The following is a 6000-nucleotide window of genomic DNA, read 5'->3' as shown; positions in this document are numbered from 1 at the left end:
TCCAAGCTAAATGTAGATGACTAACCTTGAGGTTGAATAAAATGAAATCTATAAAATCATAAACATTAGTAATGAAGTATAAGGATACACTTTGTGAGCCATAACACTTAGTTCTAATAGCTTTACTTTTACTCTTTCTTTTGGAAGGTTCTTCTAACCGATATAAACCATTTGAGCTATCTTGGAGTCCAATGTCTCACCCACGTTGGGGAGAGCTGTTCTACCCTTGCCATCAGAATAGAACCTTAACTTAAGTGATCACTATTTTTAACTTCATCCATATTGGGAATAAGCTTAACCTACGTTGGCTCGTAGTTCTGGGGCATGCGACCTTGGACTCATACCCAACTCGGTGCTAAATTCTACTCCCATATTACTTATATGCTCATACTTTAGGAAATCCACCTTAAAATATCCCAAGAGGTTATAGAATGAAAACTAGTTATGCTTCTTTTTTCTTTAATTCAAACTCAGTATGAACAAATGTGGATTCCATATCTTAGCTTAGGATCAAAAGATCACTTCTTTCTTTAAATCTTGGTATAAACTTATCAAAGAAGAACTTAAGCATATAATTCTCTTGAAATCTCAACACTTAAACTTAGGGCTTGAAATTCATGCTTAAAAATCATGGTGATTCATAACAATACTTCATGCTCAATAACAATTTTAAAATATTTCAACAATATCAAATCAAGATAATACAATCTCATTCATAATATAAATCTTATAAGTTAAAACATAAACATAAGCAATTCTTGATATACTCAAACCTTTAAATCTCATGATAATCATGTGGTTCAAGAATATAGAAACTTGGGTAAGAACCCTAATTCAAAATAAGTAAATTGAATCTTAAAATCATGCAATTTGGGCACAAGGGTGAAAGGATACCCTTGTTCATAACCCAACATACTTTGATAGGCTTGACTTAGTGTAGAAAGCTTTACTTTCAAAGCTTTGAAGATGATCTTGGAAGCGTTCTTTAACTTTTTAGATTAGGAATCTTAAATTCTTTTTTATCTTAAATAGAAAGTAATGAAGATTTGAAGTTCTTGGAAGGAGGTTAGGGTTTTTTTTGGGAGAAAATTGAAGGAGAATGGGAAATAATGCCTTAACTGATGTTTAATCTTGTGTTTTTGCAACTTGGGTGATGGAAAAATACCTAACTGCCCCTCATGAGATTAATTTCATATTTGGAATCCTGATTGAAGGCCTAGTGCGATGCGATAATGAGTCTATCGCTATACACGACGCGATCCGATGTAATCACGTTGAGCTGCTGGAATTAAAATTGAAACATGGCTCAAACCTCATCCAAAAATTCTAAATTTCCCTGAGACATGCTCCTTACACCCCTGATCATGAATTAACTCAAAAGACATCATCTCGGAGTTTGGACGGCCAACTTAAAAATCCTCAAAGTTAGGAGGTCTCAAAATGGCTAAATCCCCAACACTTAGCTAAATTTTCAAGATTTAAACTCTTATGCATGCACTAGGAGCTCAACCAAGATAAGTCTAATACGTGGTATTACACAAAAATATCTATTGCATTGCTTTATTTTATTCCCTCCATTTTCATGAGAATTCACTAAGTTCTCCAAAAAAATTCATTTTAACAAAACATTTCTGATCTCTTAAACCTATAATCTTAAAAAACATTCCAAAATATCAATCTTGTGGAGACATACGGAGAGACACTATAATATCTGCGATTAGGTGAGCTGGTGGTGGTGAGCTGCCAGTGCCAGCGGTATTCTCTCTGGGAAAAGAAGAAAAGAGGAAATAACATAACTGCAATTAGGTGAACTACATCAACGTGATTGATAAACAACATATCTACGATTAGGTGAGCTGCATCAACATGATAGATAAACCATATTTGCGATTAGGGCTAATTTTGCACTTCAATTTCTCTCAAATTTGCATTTTAATTGCTTCAATTTGGGGATTTTAAGGTTAGTATATTCTTCTACGACTTTGACCTATGGGTTAGTCCTGTATTTTCTCATTTTAGTTGTAGTAGGAAGTTATTCCCTTGTTTTCAGTTGGGTGGTTAATCCACCGATGTTGTATTTAGTATTGTTCTGAATTTAGTAAGAGGATAGTCAAAAAATTATCAATTTCTTTGTCGAAATGCACTGGGTATGTTGTTGTATACATAGAGTTTCACAAACATTACTAGACTTGAGTGTTGAGCATTGAGAAAATTATTTCCATGTTGCGACATAATGTTTGCTTATGAGAAAAGTCAAACTTAATATTGCTTTGTTGTCTAGCTCTTTAACAGATTCAATTCCTTTCCTTACTCCTGTATTCTTGTGAGATATATATCAGTTTCTATGTGAGATATGTATGTTTGTGTATATGTGAGATATGTATGTTTGTGTATATTGACCATGACCTACATATTATATGTGAGACTTGTGTATGTAGTTTTCAATAGATTACAAATTAAAGGAAAATGATTTAGCAGAAAGACTTATCTCCATTTGTGGATATTTTGAACATTGGATATTCTAAACCTAGTTTTTTCTTTTCGAAATAATCTTTCGTCAACAATATTAAACCATCATAATATGATTAATGGAGTAATAAGAATAAGAATAATAATAACAATTATAAAAATCCATCATTATATATATTCAAAGGGAAGTCCTTAATACAATGTTTTGCCTTCTGCTTTTTCTCCTATTCCAATAATTAATAATAACTAAGTAGCTTTTCTTGAAAGTGACTACACCTTGTGTTCTCAAAAGTAGTGCTTGCGCATTAACTTGTACATAGATTTTGTAGTTTCTTCTGTACCTTCTTTCTGTTAACTAGTATTCTGAGTCATCTCTTAACATGATGAACCTCTACTTAAAATCTAAATGTCACACACACTATAGTATCAGTGTTGTCTTCTAATTCAGTTTCACTGACTGAGTTGTGAGACTGAAACCAAAGGGAAAGATGGTATCGTAATGGCGATCCCCGACGTTCATAGGAAACTGATTAACTGACTTGAACCAAGTCCTAGCAAGTTTACCGATGAAACCATAGTCACCAAATATAACACCTATAACACCTTGCCCTTCAGTCCCTAGAAGCCAAGTAGCTCTAAGTGTATCTATTTTACCAACGTAAGGCTGTAGCACAAGTGAACAACCAGACATGATAACTACAACACATTTCACAACAACACAGAATAGTGCTAGGACCAAGTTTTGTTATTGTAAGATTTGTGCTGTCACCAAATATCTCTGCATATGGGACCACCTACTACAACAATGGCGTAGTCGAATTCATTAGACTTCAAAAAATTTTACATCAGGATTCTGTTGGTACACTACTTGTGTAGAAGGATCCACAGTTTTCTTGATAGCCTCAAACTGGCGGTTCCTGTCAACTATGGAAATCCATCATTTCTCTCCATAATGCTAGCTACTAGAGTTTAACTTCCACACACTGACGTGTAGTTGAAGTTTTCATAGTATCATGTTCTATCTATGTGTGTGGTTAATTCTAGTTGAAATTTGCTGAAGTTTGTGAAAGAATACTGATATTTAAGAAACTTGGGGCAATTAAACTTAGAGATTTAGGCCAGTAAGTCTCATTGGTGGAGTTTATAAGATTTTTGCCAAGCTTCTAGTAGAAAGGTTGAAGAGGGTAATTAGCAAGCTAGTCAACAAAAGTTGCAGGGTTACAGGAGAAAGGAGGGAAAAAAAGTTGTTTAGACTCGCTAAGTCTAGGGAGAGAAAGGGTCGTGACCTCGATCAGGTGAAGTGCATTAAGGGGAAGAATGGTACAATGTTGGTGAAGGGCGGCCACATTAAGAATAGATTACAGTCGTATTTTCATAGGCTCTTGAATGAAGAAGGGGATAGAGCTATTGTGTTAGGGGAGTTGGAGCACTCAGAGAAGTGTTGGGATTTAGTTATTATAGACGTTTTAAGGTAGAGGAGGTTAGAGAGGTTGTTCACAGAATGCAAAGGGGTAGGGCGACGGGGCCTGATGAGATACCTGTGGATTTTTGAAAGTTTTCTGGCGAGGTAGGTTTAAGGTGGTTGACGGGAATATTTAACGAAATTTTCAAGATAGCAAAATGCCCGAGGCTTGGAGATGGAGTACTATGATGCCTCTTTATAAGAATAAGGGTGACATTCAGAGTTGCAATAACTATAGGGGTATTAAGTTATTGAGTCACTCTATGAAAATTTGGGAAAAAATGGTCGAGGTAAGGCTGAGATGGATAGTGTCTATTTTGGATAACCAGTTTGGATTTATGCCTAGCCGCTCGATGAAGGAGGCAATTCACCTGGTACGGAGGCTGGTGGAATAGTATAGGGAAAGGAAGAAGAACCTGCACATGGTGTTTATCGACTTGGAGAAGGCATATGACAAAGTCCCCAGGGAGGTGCTTTGGAGATGCTTGGAGGTGAGTGGAGTCCTGGTGGCATATATCAGAGCAATTAAGGACATGTATGATGGAGTTAAAACTCAGGTGAAGACGACGGGAGGAGACTCAGAGCATTTCACTGTCTTGACAAGATTGCATCAGGGATCTACTCTTAGTCCCTTTTTGTTTGCTTTGGTGATGGATGTGTTGACGCAGCGTATTCAAGGAGAGGTGCCTTGGTGTATGCTTTTTGCAGATGATGTAGTTTTGATTGATGAGACGCGGGGGGGGGGGGGTGTGAATGATAAATTAGAGGTATGGAGACAAACTCTTGAGTCTAAAGGGTTCAGGTTGAGTAGGATCAAGATAGAGTATTTGTAATGCAAGTTTAATTACGTGAGACTGGAGAATGAGGTGGTAGTAAAGATGGAATCACAGGTGGTATGTAGGAAGGATAGTTTCAAGTATCTCAGGTCCGTGATTCAGGGTAACGGTGAGATTGACAAGGATGTCTTACACCATATTGGGGTGGGATGGATGAAGTGGAAGCTCGTTTTGGGGGTGTTATGTGATAAGAAGGTGTCGCCCAAGCTTAAAGGCAAATTGTATAGGGTGGCAGTCCGTTCGGCCATGTTGTGTGGAGCGAAGTGTTGGCCAGTTAAGAACTCTCACATTCAAAAAATGAAGGTGGCGGAAATACAGATGTTGCGTTGGATGTGTGGGCTGACTAGGAGGGATAGAGTTCAGAATAAGACTCTCAGGGAGAAGGTTGGTGTGACTCCAGTGGAGAATAAGATACGGGAAGTCCGATTGAGATGGTTCGGACACGTGATGAGGAGGGACATGGATGCCCCAATTCATAGGTGTGAGAGGCTAGCTTTGGATGGTTTTAGACGGGGTAGGGGTAGGTAGAAGAAGTTTTGGAGAGAGGTGATTAGGCAGGACATGGAGCAGTTACAGCTCACTGAGGACATGACCCTAGATAGAAAGATCTGGAAGACGCGAATTAGGGTAGAAGGCTAGGGTCAGTTTGGGTCGCTAGTGTAGGGAATTACTTGGTGGGGGTATTATTCTTGTTATGATACCTTTTTTCATGCTTTATTACGAATCTTTTTACTTTTCTCTATTTACTACTACTTTTGGGTGTCGTATTTATGTTATGCCATCTTGTTTCATGCTTTATTATGAATTTGTTTAGTATTCTGTGTCTCGAGCCGGGGGTCTATCAGAAATAGCCTTTCTAATTCCTTAGAGGTAGAGATATGGACTGCATACATCTTACCATCCCCAGACCTCACTATGTGGGAATACACTGGGTTTGTTGTTGTTTTAGTCAACAAACATCAAATGGATTACACTGGAAGTGTTGTTGTTGTTTTACATAAACATGTAAAATTGTTATCTGGATCATGTTTAGATTTTAGAATGCGTAATTCTTAAAGTGATGGTTAACTTCAGTTGGATGCATTCTTTTTCCTTTCTAATTGATTTTTTTATAGTTCAACAATTGATCAGATTCTTGGAAGTTCAGATTTTGGGAAACCTATTCATAAAGCATTGGCAGCTATCTGATCAGCGATCCAACATAATCAGATAGATTTGGTTCCATAACACTGA

The sequence above is a fragment of the Capsicum annuum genome, chromosome 5 (genome assembly GCF_002878395.1).
Source record: "Capsicum annuum cultivar UCD-10X-F1 chromosome 5, UCD10Xv1.1, whole genome shotgun sequence".
Lineage (NCBI taxonomy): Eukaryota > Viridiplantae > Streptophyta > Magnoliopsida > Solanales > Solanaceae > Capsicum > Capsicum annuum.
This window is presented reverse-complemented; position numbering follows the sequence as displayed.